Source organism: Bos indicus x Bos taurus, chromosome 4, assembly GCF_003369695.1.
Source record: "Bos indicus x Bos taurus breed Angus x Brahman F1 hybrid chromosome 4, Bos_hybrid_MaternalHap_v2.0, whole genome shotgun sequence".
NCBI classification, from domain to species: Eukaryota; Metazoa; Chordata; class Mammalia; order Artiodactyla; family Bovidae; genus Bos; species Bos indicus x Bos taurus.
Genome location: NC_040079.1, coordinates 14,156,563 through 14,175,131, shown reverse-complemented (window position 1 = coordinate 14,175,131; position 18,569 = coordinate 14,156,563). Strand labels below are relative to the sequence as shown.

The following is an 18,569-nucleotide window of genomic DNA, read 5'->3' as shown; positions in this document are numbered from 1 at the left end:
CTTTTTCCCTTTAAGACCACCTTTGATCTTTAGAGTATACTTTGGCCAGGCAGGGGAGGGGAAATGTCTAGAGCCCAACGGATTTCTCATTAGCCCAACTTTCTTACCAGCTTATTTCCATTTTACAGCCCTAGAAAGCTTAAAGGTGTTCCATGGCACATTCATCACCTCTTGAGGCCTAAGGCCCAGAGCACTCGATAGCAGTTATCACAAAAGGAGCGCTTAAGGAACATACTTATCAGATTAGGAGTAAGAGTTAGTCCAGTAGTTGCTCTGCCGTGCCTCTCTCAACACGCACTTCTGAGTAGTATTCTCCCATGCACAACAGGAGCAGGATGGGCAAGAATGAAACAGAAGAGTGCTGAATAGGCTAGTCTGTTACATCCCACAGAAACTTCAAGGAATCACCCCCACCAGCCCACCCAAGATCAACTAAAGAGGCCATCTTCAACTCTAGATTATTTGAACAAACGGTAATTAACGCACCCTTCTCCAAAAGACTTCTTTCTTTAAAGGAATGGATTTCGAAGAGAAAAAAAACATGGGCAGAGAGGTATGGAGTAGAAAATAAATACAAATGTAAGCCGTTTTGCTAATTGCTTTATAACCACAACAAACCAGTACAGAGAATGCCCCGTACAAAACCCAATAAAGGTTCAAAGACGGAGGTGTTCCCTTAGGCAGGGCTGAAGACTTCAGTCTCTGGTATTTGGACTTCAGGCTACAGTCCTGGTTTTTGGATGGATCACCGGGTGTGTGGCACAGTCCATACTTTTAACCAGATTTGAATAGGAGATTGGCCACTTGGCCCAGGTGGAAGCAGATGAAGTCTTTGGTTTCATATGTCACATAACTACAGAAGTTCCTCCCCACGATGCAGTGCCAGACGGGGTTGTACTTCTTGTCAGACTCCTTCTTGACGTGGGTCGTGATGTCCTTCTCTGTATTATACTTCTCCAGGGCCTGAGTAGCACACTCCACTGAGTCCCGTTGCATCTCCTCTGTCATATCAGCATTCTTGATCACAGCCTTTCAGTTACACATGGTCACCAAGGATCAGGGGCTGGCCTTGGTCTCCTGGGGAAGGCGCTGGCTAGGCCCACACCTGCATAGAGAGGCGGTCACTACCAAGGCCACGAAGCATCTAAATTTCTATTCTTGATTTAGACAGAAGGCACAGATCCGTGAGACGGTGGACCATGGGCCACTAGGAGGCACTGTGGGCCCATGGTAAGCAGGGTGTGCTGGAGGGGTTGAGAGTCACCCTGGAGAGGGCAGCTTAGGGGAACCTTGGCTACATGCCTGCATCAGGGAGCAGGTTTGAGTTCCCTGAGTGATCCAGACACACGGACCCAGCACAGACTCCTCACTGCCCAGGGGAGTGGGGACTTGCCTGGAACCTCAGGATGTGCCCAGGGGGCCGTCTCCTGGAGCAGCATGGGGAGTGGAGGGTGAGGGATTAGTGTGGCTGGTGAGGGCTGGGTGATGAGCATCAGGCAGGGACAGAAAGAGAAGGAAAAGGCATGTTATGGGCATATGGGGACATGGGGACAGTGATCACCTCACACCTACCCTTTGCTGAGGGGGGCTATGCAGGACAGGGAAGGGCATAGAGGAGTCCACCATGGATCCTGCCAAGGGGTCCAGTGGATCAGGAAACAGCCTGCAGAGACACAGGGCAGTGACGTCATAGGCAAACGCTCCAATCAGGGAAGCAGGAGGGTCAGCACTGTAGACCACTCACCCCAGGAGTCTCACCTCCTGCCAGCAGTGGTCTTGGGTTCCTGATGCTGCCATGGGCTCCAGGCTCCTCTGCTGTGTGACTCTCTGCCTTCCGGGAGCAGGTGAGTCCTGGACACAGTGTGGGAGCTTCTGAGATGTCGTTGCCTCCATGAGATAGAAGCCTGGCGATGAGGGCTGCAGCAGGAGGCTTCCCCTGTGCTCTGCCCTCAGCTTCCTTGTGTCTTCCCAACAGGCCTGGTGGATTCTGGAGTCACCCAGACCCCCAAATACCTGATCAAATCAAGAAAGCAGCAAGCAACTCTGAGATGTTCCCCTCACTCTGGACACTTCTCTGTGTACTGGTACCAACAGGCCCTGGGCCAGGGCCCACAGTTCCTCGTTCAGTATTACAACCAGAATGTGAGGGGAGAAGCTCACCTCCTGGATCGATTCTCAGGAAAACAGTTCACTGACTCTCGCTCTGAGCTGAACTTGAGCTCCTTCGAGTTGACAGACTCAGCCATGTTTCTCTGTGCCAGCAGCGAAGACACAGCCCTGTGTGATCAGATGCCTCTGGGACAAAAACACTCCTACCCCAGCTCAGGAAGTGGTTGCCAGGGGGTCAGTTGCCAGCCAGGGAAACCCAGACCCAGGTAGAACTGATCAACTTTCCTAGACATTCTTTCCTTTGTATGTTTTAATGCTCACAAAGATCATGCAAGATAAAGACTATTTTAACTGTTTATACATCTGATGGGAAGTGACTTGCCCAGGTCTCATATTTCCTAACTGCCAGACAAGGAATCAGAATCAAGGCTGTCCTCAATAGCTGTGTTTCCTGCTCCCCATCTTTTAAAGTTCACTCCACATAGCTGTTACAGCTGACAAGTCCAAATCTGCAGGTTGGACTGGTGATACTAGAGGTTCAGGGAGAGCTGATGTTTAAATTCAAAGGCCCAGGAACTGATGGTCCAGTCTGAAGGCCATCAGCTGAACAGTTCTCTCTTACCTGGGGGAGGATCAGACTTTTCCTTCTATACATATCTTCACTGGTTGGATGAGGCCCACTAAGACTGTGGAATGGAAGATCATCTGTTTAAAATGTTAATCTAATCTAATGTTAAAATCTAACTATTTATATGTTAACCTCTTCCAAAAACACCCTCACTTAACATCCAGAATAAAGTTTAATTAAATGTCTCTGGCACAGTCGAGGTGACACGTTCAGTTAGCCATCACACCATCTTCCTGGGTTTCATAAGTATTTAATAAGCATGAAGTCCCTGGCACATAACAGGACTCTGGATTTCTTGATTCCCTTTGCTAACCTCTGACAGCCTCTTCTACCATTTCCTAGGTGCAAAGGTAGAGATGGTCATGTTTTGCCTTGACAGCCTTTAATTGAGGACATCAGAAGTCCCAGTGAAAGGAATATTATGCCTAATGATTCATTACATGAAATAAAAAAGTGCATGTAACATCTCACCTCAGATATTTTTAAATCACTTTTATTGATATTTGAACTGTAGTTTACCAGTAAACAATGTAGGTTTTAGGGTCTCTGAACCTCCTACAACCTTATAGTCTGGGGGCTTCCCTGACAGCTCAGTTGGTAAAGAATCCACCTGCAATGCAGAAGACCCCGGTTTGATTCCTGGGTTGCGAAGATCCACTGCAGAATGAACAGGCTACCCACTCTAGTGTTCTTGGGCTTCCCTTGTGGCTCAGCTGGTAAACAATCTGCCTGCAATGCAGGAGACCAGAGCTGGGAAGATCCCCTGGAGAAGGGAAAGGCTACCCTACCCACTCCAGTATTCTGGCCTGGAGAATTCCACGGACTGCTTAGTCCATGGGATTGCAAGGAGTCGGACACAACTGAGCGACTTTCACTTGCACATTCAAGGGTGTATCTGAGATTCCACATCCATGGATTCAACAAATCTCAGCTGTTCAGTATCTTAGTGCATATTTATTAAAATATCCACCCACAAGTGGATCCACTCCATTCCAACTTGTGTTGTTCAAGGGTCAGGTGTATATTCACACTGTATAATGAAGAGATCTACGGTTTGATCAATAAATATGTATATGCTGATGAAACATCTGTTCCTTTAAGACAGATAGCATTTTATCACCAGATATTCCCTCAGGCCCCGTTTCCGGGACTCTCTCCTTCCCTGACAACCAACAGTGTGATTTCTGTTGCGGTAGATTTGTTTTGTTCATGCATCTTTTTAGTGAAAACTTAATGTCTATACCCATCAGAACAATTCCGTTTTAGCCTGAAGCTAAATATGTAAGACAGTTAAGTGCTCCTGGAAAGTGTTATAATTACAAAGTGCTTAAAACCATGTGAGATACCATTTCCGTGTGACGGACAATCCTAACTGGGGATTGATTGTTTGATTAAATGACCATCAAAGGTCTTACCAGCTGGTACAGGCTGTTTTTGTAAAATTTATTGACTCAATTTCATAGATTTTTTTTTTCTCGTGAATCCTTTTTCTGAAATCATTTTATAATGATTTTTTGTTAATATTCTATGAGAAACAACTTAGCAAGGCTTCAGATTCACGCACTGGGTCCTGGGCTGGCCTGACCACCAGCAGCAGTTGTATCCGTGAGTGATAATTCCATGTGGGAGAAGGGTTCCTATGACTCGATCCCAAGGATTCAGGCCACAGGCCTTGATCTGGAAATAGCCCTTTCTTCTGGCCTGGCCTGGATATGACCCCCTTTACTGTGTGCTTCTGTCTCCTGGACCAGAGAAGTCCTGAGCACATGCATGGAACCAGTCGAGGGCTTGCCAGGCCCAGATTCAAGGCTGGTTGTTGTGGTTATGACATGAGGGTCCTTCTTTGTTTCTCGCTTTAGTTTCAGTGTCTTTCTGTCCCAGGACCAGGAGTACTTAGTCACCCAGACATTAGACGTGTGGTCAGGCTAAAGGGAATCCGGCCATCAGGAGGGCACAGCAGGTCTAAAATCATGTAACCAGGATCTGGCACATAATTTGCAGAGTCCATGGTTCAAAGACTATTGAAAATTTGAAGATCCCAACAGCAGAGCATCGCTCTAAGTACAGGGTCCTTTTGAGTGTGGGGTTTGTGCAACAAGGTACACTCTAGGGCTCCAGGATATCAATTTATTACTGGCAGTCATGCTCCACAAGGAAGTATTCCCATGGGGTGGATGTCTCACATAAAGTCAGAGCACTTTTCATTTATCCTGGCGTCCGGCACTTCGCCCCAAATCCCTCTCATATATATCTTTCTTTGTTCAAAATGCCATCCGCATTGAGCAACCAGCTTCTGGCCACAAAGAAAGTTCTGTCTTTGGGCTGCGGTGGTTCTACTTGCTGTGTCCCCTCCCTGCACCCTCAGACTCGGGAAGCACATACTTTGGCGAGCGAGAAGGCGCTGTACCTGCATTTGGCAGGTGTCCTGTCTGTTACTGAACTGAGAAGAAATAGAGCCAAGTGATTTCTCAAATAGTGATGAGTCTGCCCTGCAGTTAAGGAACCAGACACCAAAGAATCACTGTAGGTGAGACGACAGGAGCAGGACTGGGTCAGTTGAGCAAAGCAGAAACAACACTTGAGGGAGTATTCGGGATGCATGGGGCATAAAGGACAGCAGGAAGCCCTAAGGATTTCCCCTGAGATTCAAAACTACAGAAATATGTAGACAAATAAGCTAATATACAAATTAAGGAATTATCTCTGGAGTAAAATATACATAAAACGTACAAACTACTCTAAGGAAAGGTTACAGCACTTTGTAAGACTTACGGCTGTTCAGACCATTTCCAAGCAATCTGTCCAAGCCATCTCCCTGTTCTAATCAACTTTGATTTGAGCCTCTAGGGGAAGGGGCGTGGCTGCCATATGACAGGTTGTCTCTGGGGCCTGGCAGGGACAGTGACATCTCAGAAGGACTGACTCCCTGGAGAGCCGCTCTCCCTTCTCATCCACACTCAGACCAGAGGGCCCTCCACCTGCCCTGCCCCAGCAATGAGCCCCTGCTTCCTGGGCTGTGTGGTCTTCTGTCTCCTGCAGGCAGGTGAGTCCTGGGGGCAGGGGCCCCTTCGGGATGCCAGCACTAAGCCTGTCCTCTGTGACTGCAGCATCAGTCCTCCTTCTCCACAGGGGCGGTCCATGCTGGTGTCACTCAGGACCCCAGTATCCAGGTCGTGAGAAGAGGACAGAGCATGACACTGACATGTACTCAGGATCTGGGTCATAACTATATGTACTGGTACCGACAAGACCTGGGACACGGGCTGAGGCTGATCCATTATTCAGCTGGGCCTCCCACTACAGAGAAAGGAGACGTGCCCAACGGGTACAGAGTCTCCAGATCAAGCACAGAGAACTTCCCTCTCACGCTGGAGTCTGCCAACCGCTCCCAGACATCTGTGTACTTGTGTGCTAGCAGTTACTCCACGGTGCTGCATGGCCACCTCCTCTCTGTGCAAAAAGACAGGGGGTCCAAGTGAAAGCTCCTAGCACCGGGAGCCTCAGGGCTTGGTTAGCCATGTGCCTGCAGTGTGACCCTAGGTGTGTGGACTAGGCTGACCCAAACTTCACTCAGGGACTCCGAGACATGTGTCCACCATCCATCTCTGTCTTTCCCCTGCATCCTCCCTGTGAACCAAGAAGATGCTTCTCCAGCTCTGACTGCTAGTCATCACCTGAGCCTGAGACCTCCAGGAGGGAAGGTTGCTGGTAAATTAGATAAAAACAGATCACCTTGTCTCACTTCAATGCTGTCTCTCTGGAAGTCTCTGCCGGATTGGCTCTCACGTGGTCTCCGCTCTTGCCCACCTTTTTTGGGTGGGCAGGACATTCCTCTCCTCACCTCCCTGGCCCCCTCTTCCACACCCATGCTGCTCCTCCCTCATCCGGGTCATGTCCCTTCCCAAGACATACGGAAGCCTTTAAAGTGCCCTCTCCACATGGTCTGCTTTGAGCAAGTTGTCTGGAGTCATCAAAGAGAAATCAGCTTCAGTTAATTATCAGTTATCCAAATCTCATGTGAGTCCATCTGAAGGAGAGACTGGCTTTCTATGTACATCCTCCCGCCCCCGACTACCTCAGCATCTCACCAAACCTCGGCCAGCTTGGCACCACCTCCCTCATCAAAATCTTCTCAAAGTCAAAATATATCTTCCATTGCCCCATTATATCAAGATTTCATAAGTGCAGAAATATATGAGCTCGTATATATAAAACCTCTTTAAAAAATGTATCAACTAGAATTTGGAAATGCTTAATTTATACAAGACATCTGGAAATACATGTATCCGATTAATCAGAGGTAGGTATGGAATACAGATTTCCAGGCAGATTCACGTGAGATCTTCAGAGTGTTTATTTTATGGCGATTATTTCCATCTTGGCTAAGTACCATCATTGCAGTGGTGCAGCGATTCTTTCCTTCTTAGCAACAATGTCGGATCATTGAGTCTTCAACTTCCAGAGGCTAAGAGTAGATTTGAAGATGAACCCTAATTCAGCCAGGATGGGAAGGCAGTAGAACTCTAGAATGTGAGTGTGTGTGTGTGTGTGTATGTGAGTGTGTATTAAGCTTGTGGGGTTTCTGTACCCTTTAGACAGAGAACGCAAATCCATGAGACTGTGAACCACTGGCAAGTAGGAGGCACTGTGGGCCCATGTAACCAGGTGAGCTGGAGGGGTTGAGGGTCACCCAGCAGAGGGAGCTTTAGGGAACCTTAACTACATGCCTGTGTCAGGGAACAGGCTCGAGTTCCCTGAGTGATCCTGAGACACATGGAGCCAGCACAGACTCCTCAGTGCCAGGGAAGTCGAGACGTGCCTGGAGCTTCGGGATGTACTCAGGGGGGCCTGCATGGGAAGTGGAGGGTGAGGGGTTTGGGCGGCTGCTGAGGGCTTGGTGACGAGTATCAGGAAGGAGCAGAGTGGGGAGGACAAGCCATATTGCGGACATAAGGAGACATGGGGAGAGTGCACACTTCAAACCCACCTTTGCTGAGGGGCTGTGCAGCACAGGGAAGGGCACAGAGGAGCTGGCCCTGCATATTGGTAAGGGGTCCAGATTGGACAAGGGCAGCCTGCAGAGACACAGGGCAGTGACGTCATAGGCAAATGCTCCAATCAAGGAAGCAGGAGGGTCAGCACTTTACACCACACACCCAAGGAGCCCCGCCCCAGCCAGCAGCAGTCTTGGGTTCCTGATGCGGCCATGTGCTCCAGGCTCCTCTGCTTTGTGACTCTCTGCCTCCTGGGAGCAGGTGAGTCCCGGACACAGTGTGGGAGCTTCTGAGATGTCTTTGCCTCCCTGAGATAGAAGCCTGGCGATGAGGGCTGCAACAGGAGGCTTCCCTGTGCTCTGCTCTCAGCTTCCTTCTGTCTCCTTCCCAACAGGCCTGGTGGATTCTGGGGTCACCCAGACCCCCAAATACCTGATCAAATCAAGAAAGCAGCAAGTGATTCTGAGATGTTCCCCTGAATCTGGACACCGCTCTGTGTACTGGTACCAACAGGTCCTGGGCCAGGGCCCCCAATTCCTCATTCAGTATTTCAACACGCAAGAGAATGAGAAAGGAAACATATCAGATCGATTCTCAGGAAAACAGTTCAGTGACTTTAGCTCTGAGCTGAACTTGACTTCCTTGGAGCTGACGGACTCAGCCGTGTATCTCTGTGCCAGCAGCCAAGACACAGCCCTGCATAATCAGGTGCCTCTGGGATAAAAACTCTCCTGCCCCAGCTCAGGAAGTGGTGGTGAGCATGTTCCTGCCAGTGTACCAAGCCCAGTCTCTGCTAGAGCAATAGATTTTCCCAGACATTCATTTCTTGATATGTTTTAATGCTCACTAAGATCATGCAAGATAAGTATTATTTTAACTGCTTATACATCTGAGGGGATGTGAACTGCCCAGATCTCATACTTCATAGCTGTTACAGCTAGGATTGCAGCTCCAATTTCTTCTCAACACTTGTGGTTCCTTTCCTAATGGAAAGGTCTCCATACAGAAAAAGTTACATATATGTATTGGGTTATGTGTAAGAGATACATTTTGGGGCTCTATGATATGAATTGTTATTCAGTGAATGGCAGCCAAGCATCACAAGAAGGTATTCCCGTGAAAAGAATGTCTCAGATAAAAAAGAGCGTTTTTCCCTTATGCTTGTGTGTGCCCCATCTAGCCATTTCGCTCCTAAGTCTGCATCCCTTTTTGCCAATACGTCACCTTGTGCTGGGCAACCAACTTCTCTCCACCCAGAAAGCTGGGTCATGGGCCTGAGGGCGCTCTGCTTGCTCGCTGTCCTGACATGGGAAGCAGGGGCTCCTGTGAACATGAAGGAGCTGTACCTACGTTTGGCTGGTGGACTGTCTGTCAGTGAGAGGATAAGAACAGATCCAAACAATTCCACATATGTTGATGAACCTGTGATGAGGTTGGGAGCAGAAACCTAGAGAAACATGGTAGGTGGAGGGCCATTCTCAGGACTGTGATCAATTAAAGCAGAAATCGGCCTTGAAGTCCTACTGGGACACATATCATAAAGGAAAGCAGGAAGCTAGAGGGAATTTCCCAAGATGCAGAGCTATAGAAATATGTAGACAAATTAAAGTAATCTACACATTTATAAAGAATTTTTTCTGGAATAAAGTATAGATAAAATCGGCAAACTGTTTATAGAAAGGTTACAACAACTTGTAAGGCTCAAGTCCATTGATCTGGACGGGTTTTCCTGTTGCGAACTCTTTACTCAGTTTCATTTCTGATTTGAGCCTCCGGGGGAAGGGGCGTGGCCCCCTGAGTGACAGATTGGCTCTGGGCCCTGGCAGGGATAGTGACATCTCAGAAGGACTCCCTGGAGAGCCCCTCTCCCTTCTCATCCACACACACTCCAGAGGGCCCTCTGCCTGCCCCGCCCCCGCCATGAGCCCCTGCCTCCTGGGCTGTGTGGTCTTCTGTCTCCTGCAGGCAGGTGAGTCCTGGGGGGCAGGGTTCCCTTCGGGGTGCCAGCACTAAGCCTGTCCACTGCGAGTGCAGCATGGGTCCTCCTTCTCCACAGGGTGGTCCATGCTGGTGTCTCTCAGGACCCCAGATTCCAGGTCGTGAGGAGAGGACAGAGCACGACACTGAGATGTACTCAGGATCTGAGCCACGATTATATGTAATGGTACCGACATACCTGGGCTAAGACTGATCCATTAATCAGATGACCCTCCTACCATGGAACAAGGAGACGTGCCCGAAGGCTACAGCATCTCCAGATCAAGCACAGAGAACTTCCTTCTCACGCTGAAGTCTGACAAAGCTCCCAGACATCTGTGTACTTCTGCGCCAGCAGTTACTCCACGGCGCTGCATGGCCACCTCCTCTCTGTGCAAAAAGACAGGGGGTCCAAGTGAAAGCTCCTAGCACCGGGAGCCTCAGGGCTTGGTTAGCCATGTGCCTGCAGTGTGACCCTAGGTGTGTGGACTAGGCTGACCCAAACCTCACTCAGGGACTCCGAGACACGTGTCCACCATCCATCTCTGTCTTTTCCCTGCATCCTCCCTGTGAACCAAGAAGATGCTTCTCCAGCTCTGACTGCTAGTCATCACCTGAGCCTGAGACCTCCAGGAGGGAAGGTTGCTGGTAAATTAGATAAAAACAGATCACCTTGTCTCACTTCAATGCTTCTCTCTGGAAGGTTCTCCCCGACTGGCTCTCATGTAGTCTCTGCTCTTGCCCACCTTTCTTGGGTGGGCAGGACATTCCTCTCCTCACCTCCCTGGCCCCCTCTACCACTCCCATGCTGCTCGTCCCTCATCCGGGTCATGTCCCTTCCCAAGTCACAGGGAAGCCTTTAAAGTGCCCTCTCCACATGGTCTGCTTTGAGCAGGTTGTCTGGAGTCATCAAAGAGAAATCAGCTTCAGTTAATTATCAATTATCCAAATCTCATGTGAGTCCATCTGAAGGAGAGACTGGCTTTCTATGTACATCCTCCCGCCCCCGACTTCCTCAGCATCTCACCTAACCTCGGCCAGCTTGGCACCACCTCCCTCATCAAAATCTTCTCAAAGTCAAAATATATCTTCCATTGCCCCAGTTATATCAAGATTTTATAAATAAGTGCAGAAATATATGAGTTCGTATATATAAAACCTCTTTACAAAATGTATCAACTAGAATTTGGAAATGCTTAATTTATACAAGACATCTGGAAATACATGTATCCGATTAATCAGAGGTAGGTATGGAATTCAGGTTTCCAGGAGATTCACGTGAGATCCTCAGAGTGTTCATTTTATGGTGATTATTTCCATCTTAGCTAAGTACCATCATTGCAGTGGTGCAGCGATTCTTTCCTTCTTAGTAACAATGTCGGACCATTGGTCTGCAACTTCCAGAGGCTAAGAGTAGATTTGAAGATGAACCCTAATTCAGCCAGGATGGGAAGGCAGTAGAACACAAGAATGTGTGTGTATGAGTGTGCGTGTGTGTGAGTGAGTGTGTGAGTGTGTATTAAGGCTGTGGGGTTTCTGTATCCTTGCTTTAGACAGAGGACGCAAATCCATGAGACCGTAAACCACTCTGGCATCTAGGAGGCACTGTGGGCCCATGTAACCAGGTGAGCTGGAGGGGTTGAGGGTCACCCAGCAGAGGGCAGCTTTAGGGAACCTTAACTACACGCCTGTGTCAGGGAACAGGCTTGAGTTCCCTGAGTCATCCTGAGACACATGGAACCAGCACAGACTCCTCAGTGTCAGGGAAGTGGGGACGTGCCTGGAGCTTCGGGATGTACTCAGGGGGGCCTGCATGGGAAGTGGAGGGTGAGGGGTTTGGGCGGCTGCTGAGGGCTTGGTGACGAGTATCAGGAAGGAGTAGAGAGGGGAGGACAAGCCATATTGTGGACATATGGAGACATGGAGAGAGTGCATACTTCAAACCCACCCTTTGCTGAGGGGCTGTGCAGCACAGGGAAGGGCACAGAGGAAACAGCCCTGGGTCCTGCCAAGGGGTCAGTGGACAAAGGCAGCCTGCAGAGATGCAGAGCAGTGAGGTCATAGGAAAATGCTCCAATCAGGGAAGCAGGAGGGTCAGTGCCTTACATCACTCACCCCAGGAGACCCTCCCCCAGCTAGTGGTAGTCCTGGGTTCCTGATGCTGCCATGGGCTCCAGGCTCCTCTGCTGTGTGACCCTCTGCCACCTGGGAGCAGGTGAGTCCTAGATACAGTGTGGGAGCTTCTGAGATGTCTTTGCCTCCCTGAGATAGAAGCCTGGTGACGAGGGCTGCAGCAGGAGGCTTCCCCTGTGCTCTGCCCTCAGCTTCCTAGTCTGCACCCTAACTGGCCTGGTGGATTCTGGAGTCACCCAGACCTCCAAGTTCCGGGTCAAATCAAGAAAACAGCAAGTGATACTGACATGTTCCCCTGAATCTGGACACCACTCTGTGTACTGGTACCAACAGGCCCTGGGCCAGGGCCCCCAATTACTCGTTAGTATTACAACAGGGAAATGATACAAAAAGGAAAGATATCAGATCGATTCTCAAGAAAACAGTTCAATGACTTTCGCTCTGAGCTGAACTTGACTTCCTTGGAGCTAACAGACTCAGCCGTGTATCTCTGTGCCAGCAGCCAAGACACAGCCCTGCATGATCAGGGGCCTCTGGGACAAAAACATTCCTGCCTCAGCTCAGGAAGCGGTGGTGAGCATGTCGACTGCCTGCCTTACTGGCCCAGGCCAGGCAGAGTGGACAGTCTTCCCCAGATATTCATTTCTTGATATGTTTTAATGCTCCCAAAGATCATGCAAGGTAGGTATTATTTTAACTGTTTATATATCTGAGTGAACATGAATAGCCCAGATCTCATACTTCATATTGTTATAGCAAGGACTCTGACTCAAGTCTGTTTTCAACACTTGTGGTCTCTTTTCCCCAATGAAACTGTCTCCCTACAGAACAAATTAGATATGCATATGGGTTACATGAAACAAGATAGAATTTGGGGCTCTATGATATGAATTGTTATTCCTGAATGGCAGCCACGGATCACAAGGAGGTATTCCCATGGGTGGAATGTCTCAAATAAAAACAGCATTTTTCATTACCCTGGCGTCTGCACCTCCCTCCATGTTCCTCCTAAGTCTGCATTCCTTTGTGTCAATACACCATCCTGTGTTGGGGAACCAGCTTCTCTCCACCCAGAAAGGTGGGTCACAGGCCCGAGGGGGCTCTGCTTATCCCTCCCCTGAGATGGGAGGCCCTGGATCCTGTGAACACGAAGGACTGTACCTGCTTTGGCTGGTGGACTGTCTTGTCAGTGAATTGACAAGAAATAGAGCAAACAAGTCCTCAAATGTTGATGAGCTTGTGATGAGGTTGGGAACAGATCCCTGGATAAACATGGTGGGTGGAGGGACATTCTCAGGTCTGTGGTCAATTAAAGCAGAAATGGGCCTTGAAGTCCTCTTGGGACACATGAGTCGTAAGGGCAACAGGAAGCCAGAAGGATTCCGCAAGATTGAAAACTACAGAAATATGCACATATATAAACGTAATAAATATATTAATGAAAAATTATGTCTGGACTAGAACATAGGAAAAATTTAACCAGTTTTACGAAAAGGTTACATCAAATTGTAAGGCTTACGTCGGTTGAGCTAGATAGGTCTCCCTGTTATGAACTGTTCACGCAGGTTTGATAGCTTACGCTGAAAGGTGTCGGATTCATGATCTCGGAAGAAGACTTACCTTTGGGACCAGGGACCAGTCTTCACCACCCAAGAGCTTTAGTGTAGCTGAGTTTTATTAAAGTATAAAAAGGGACAAGGAAAGCTTCTCTCATAGACATCAGAAGGGGAGGGAGAGCACCCCCACTTGCTAGTCTAATCAAGGTCTTATATATTTTATCAGCCCCACTCACAACATACATCTTAAATTAACAAGATTAGAACTGACAATAGAAAGGTCTCACCAAACCCACTTCCACAATATACATCTTAAGATAGCAAGATTAGTCAGAAGGTTCTTGTTAAGGAGAAACAAGCAATGTCCTCGAGCAAGATACCTTGCTATATTGACCAAACAAAGCAATGTAGAAAAAATGTTTGTTCTTTTCTCCTTGAGAGGCCTGGACTCCTTTTGCCTTCTCGAGGACTCTGAACCCGTTTCTCTTCCTGGGGGACCCTGGACTTCTTATCAACTTGCCTAGGAATTGACTCTCTGAAGTTCATCTTTGATTTGAGTCTCTGATGGAAGGGGCCTGGTACCCAAGTGACAGGTTGGATCTGGGGTCCAGCAGAGACAGTGGCATCTCAGAAGGACTCCCTGGAGAGCCCCTCTTCCCTCTCATCCACACACACACCAGAGGGCCCTCCGCCTGCCCTGCCCCCGCCATGAGCCTTGGCCTCCTGGGCTGTGTGGTCTTTTGTTTCCTGCAGGCAGGTGAGTCCTGGGGGGCAGATTCCCTTCGGGGGTGCCAGCACTGAGCCTATCTGCTATGACTGCAGTATCAGTCCTCCTTCTCCACAAGGGCGGTCCATGCTGGTGTCTCTCAGACCCCAGATTCCAGGTCGTGAGGAGAGGACAGAGCGTGACCCTGAAATGTACTCAGGATCTGGGTCATGACCGCATGTACTGGTACCGACAAGACCTGGGGCACGGGCTGAGGCCGATCCATTACTCAGCTGGTGTGTCCACTAGCGAGCCAAGAGATGTGCCCGATGGCTACAGCGTCTCCAGATCAAGCACAGAGAACTTCCCTCTAATGCTGGAGTCTGCCAACCGCTCCCAGACATCTGTGTACTTCTGCGCTAGCAGTTACTCCACGGCACTGCAGGGTCACCTGCTCTCTGTGCAAAAGACAGGGGTCCATGTGCAGGCTCCTAGCACTGGGAGCCTCAGGGCTTTGTTAGCCAGGTGCCTGCAGTGTGACCCTGGGTATGCGGGGGAGACTGGCTCGAACCTCACTGCCCGGCCTTGGGGACCTTGTGGGACCATCCATCTCTGTCTTTCCTCTGCAGCCTCCATGTGAACCAGGAAGATGCTTCCCCAGCTGTGACTCCTAGTCATCACATGAGCCTGAGACCTAGGAGGGAAGGTTGTTGGATAAATTAGATACGTCTAGACACTTGTCTCACCTCAGGCAGCTCATTTCTGGCTTTCTGGAGGTTCTCCCACAGTCTGGTTCTCACCTGGTCTAGGCTGGCTCTTGTCCACCTTTCCCAGGCGGGCAGGACATTCCTCTCCACACCTCCCTGCATCAGCTCCCTGGCCCTCTCCACCACAGCTACACTGCACCTCCTTCGTCTGGGTCAGGTCCCTTCCCAAGTCACAGGGAGGCTTTTAAAGTGGCCACTCCATGTGGTCTGTTTTCAGCAAGATGTATGGAGTCATCAAAGAGAAACATCACCTATCATCCCAAAACTCACGTGAGCCCATCTGAAGGAGGACAGATTGCCTTTGTGTGTTCTCGACATGCACCCCCACCTCCCGACATCCTTAGCAGCTCACCTAATCTAGGCCAGGTTGGGACTACCTGGAACGCTCATCAAAAACTTCTCAAAGTCAAAAAATATCCTGCATCACCCCCATTATATCATGATTTTATAAGTGCAGAAATAATTGAGTTCATATTTCTAAAACTTCTTTATGAAAAGTATTATCTAGAATTTGATCATTCTTAATTTAAATACAAAATCTGGAAATATATGCATCTGATTAATCAGAAGTAGTTATGGAATACATGCTTGTAGGCAGATTCACTTGAGATCCTCAGAGTATTTATTTTATGATCATATATTTCCATCTTAGCTAACGACCGTCATTGTCGTGGTGCCGCACTTATATCTTTCTTAGTAAAAAGTTCGGATCATACAGTCTTCTGCCTCCAGAGGCTGAGTGGATTTGAAGATCAACCCGTCAGCCAGGCGAGGAAGGCAGTAGAACAGGCGTGTGTGTGTGTGTGTGTGTGTGTGTTCGGGGTGCCGGAATTCTTGTCCCCTTGCTTTAACAGATAGGACTTCCCTCGTGGCTCAGGTGGTGAAGCATCTGCCTCCAATGAGGGAGACCTGGGTTCGATCCCTGGGTCGGGAAGATCCTCTGGTGAAGGAAATGGCAACTCACTCCAGTACACTTGCCTGGAGAATCCCATGGACAGCGGAGCCAGGGAGGTTACAGTCCATGCGGTTGCAAAGAGTAGGACAAGACTGAGTGACTAAACTTTCTTTCTTTCTTTTAAACAAATGCTGCAAATCCATGAGACCCTTGACTTTGGCCACTTGGAGGCACTGTTCCATGATAAGCAGTGTGTGCTGGGAGGGTGTGAGTCACCCTGGGGAGGGCAGCTTAAGAGACCCTTGTCTATATCATGCCTGCATCTGGGAGCAGGTCTGAGTTCCCTGAGTGGTCTGGGGACACATGGAGCCAGCACAGACTCCTCACTGCCCAGGGAACTGGGGACGTGCCTGAAACCTCAAGATGAACATAGGGGGTTGTATCCTGCCTCAGCATGGGAGTAGAGGTGAAGGGGTTGGGGTGGCTGGTGAGGGCCTGGTGGCTGGTGATGAGATTCAGGCAGGGTCAGGCAGAAGAGAACAAGGCATGTTGTGTGCGTATGGGACCAGGAGACAAGTCACCTCACACCCAGGCTTGCTGAGGGGCTGTCAGGACAGGGAAGGGCACAGAGGAGCCAGCCCTGCGTATTGGTAAGGGGTCCAGTGGACAAGGGCAGCCTGATAGACACAGCAGTGACATCATAGGCAAATGCTCCAATCAGGGAAGCAGGAGGGTCAGCACTTTACATCACTCACCCCAGGAGCCCCGCGCCCAGCCAGCAGCAGTGCCAATCCATTATCCTGTGCTGGGCAACCAGCTTCTCTCCACCCAGAAAGGAGGGTCACAGGCCTGAGGCCTCTCCCGACATGGGAAGCAGGGGCTCCTGTGAACATGAAGGAGCTGTACCTGCCTTTGGCAGGTGGACTGTCTGTCAGTGAGTTGATAAGAACAGATCCAAACAATTCCTCAAATGTTGATGAGCCTTCAATGAGGTTCGGAGCAGAAACTTAGAGAAACATGGTAGGTGGAGCGACAGTCTCAGGGCTGTGATCAATTAAAGCAGAAATGGGCCTTGAAGTCCTATTGGGACACATATCATAAAGGAGAGCAGGAAGCTAGAGGGAATTTCCAAAGATGCAGAGCTATAGAAATATGTAGATAAATTAAAGTAATATACACATTTATGAAGATTAACTTCAGAATAAAGTATAGATAAAATTGCACACTGTTTATAGAAAGGTTACAACAACTTGTGAGGCTGATGCCCATTAAGCCGGATGGGTCTCCATGTTGTGAACTCTTCACTCAGGTTCATTTCTGATTTGAGCCTCTGGTGGAAGGGGCGTGGCCCCTGAGTGACAGGTGGCTCTGGGGTCTGACAGGGACAGTGACATCTCAGAAGGACTCCTTGGAGAGCCCCTCTCCCCTCTCATCCACACTCAGACCAGAGGGCCCGCCACCTGCCGCTCCCCCGCCATAAGCCCCTGCCTCCTGGGCTGTGTGGTCTTCTGTCTCCTGCAGGCAGGTGAGTCCTGGGGGGCATGGTCCCCTTCAGGGTGCCAGCACTAAGCCTGTCCGCTGTGACTGCAGCATGGGTCCTCCTTCTCCACAGGGGTGGTCCATGCTGGTGTCACTCAGGACCCCAGATTCCAGGTCGTGAGGAGAGGACAGAGCGCGACACTGAAATGTACTCAGGATCTGGGTCATGACTCTATGTACTGGTACCGACAAGACCTGGGACACGAGCTGAGGCTGATCCATTACTCAGCTGGTGTGCACACTAGCGAGCCAGGAGACATGCCAGACGGGTACAGCGTCTCTAGATCAAACACACAGAAATTCCCTCTCACCCTGGAGTCTGCCAACTGCTCCCAGAGAGTTGTGTACTCTGTGCCAGCAGTTACTCCACAGCGCTGCAGGGTCACCTGCTCTCTGTTGAAAAAGACAAGGGGCCCACATGCAGGATCCTAACACTGGTAACCTAATGCCCTGGGGACCATGTGCCAGCACTGTAACCCTGGATGTGTGACCTGGACAGGCCTGGATCTGATCCCAGGGACTCACAGACACATGTCCACCATCAGTCTCTGTCTTTGCTTTGCATCCTCCCTGGATGCAGTTCGGACTGCATCCAGTTGTGACTAGTTCTGACTCTTCCTCATCAGCTTAAGACCTCCCGAAGGGAAGAATATTAGTAAATCAGATATATCTAGACCCTCTTGTCTCTCCCAGAACCTCACTGCTGTCTCTCTGGAAGTTTCTCCTGCAGCCTAGCTTTCAAGTTCTCCCTGCTCTTGCCCACCAGAGGGGCGGGTCGTTCCTCCTTTACTGCCTTGGCCTCAGCTCCCCTGCCCTCTCTGTCCAGACACACTTCTCTCCCCTCATCTGGGTCAGTTCCTTCCCATGACACAGGGATCTTTGTAACCAAGCGTAAGCGGTCGTGTTTGAGCAAGTTCTTAGGGTCATCAAAGAGAAAACAACCTCAGTTAATTGGAAACCATCCAAAATCCTTTGGGAGTCCATTCGCAGGAGGAGAGACAGGCGGGGTGTGTGTGTTCTCCTTCTTGCCCCTCTTTCTTAGCATCTCAATTAACCTGGACCAGGTTTCCACCATTTACTTCAGAGAAATATTCTCAAAGTCAAAATATTTCCTCCACGGTATCTTATTGTATCAAGATTTACAAGTTCATAGGAAATAAATAGGTTAATACACATTTAAATAGGAAATCTGAAAATATATGCCTCTGATTAATCAGAAGTAGTTATGAAGACATGTTTGCAGGCAGATTCACTTGAGATCCTCT

The 18,569-nt window shown here is 49.3% G+C and overlaps 1 pseudogene; it reads right to left on the bottom strand.

The window, feature by feature from the left end:
• Positions 1 to 518: 518 nt before the first annotated feature.
• On the bottom strand, positions 519 to 1,044 carry LOC113891839 (annotated as a pseudogene).
• Positions 1,045 to 18,569: the final 17,525 nt, after the last annotated feature.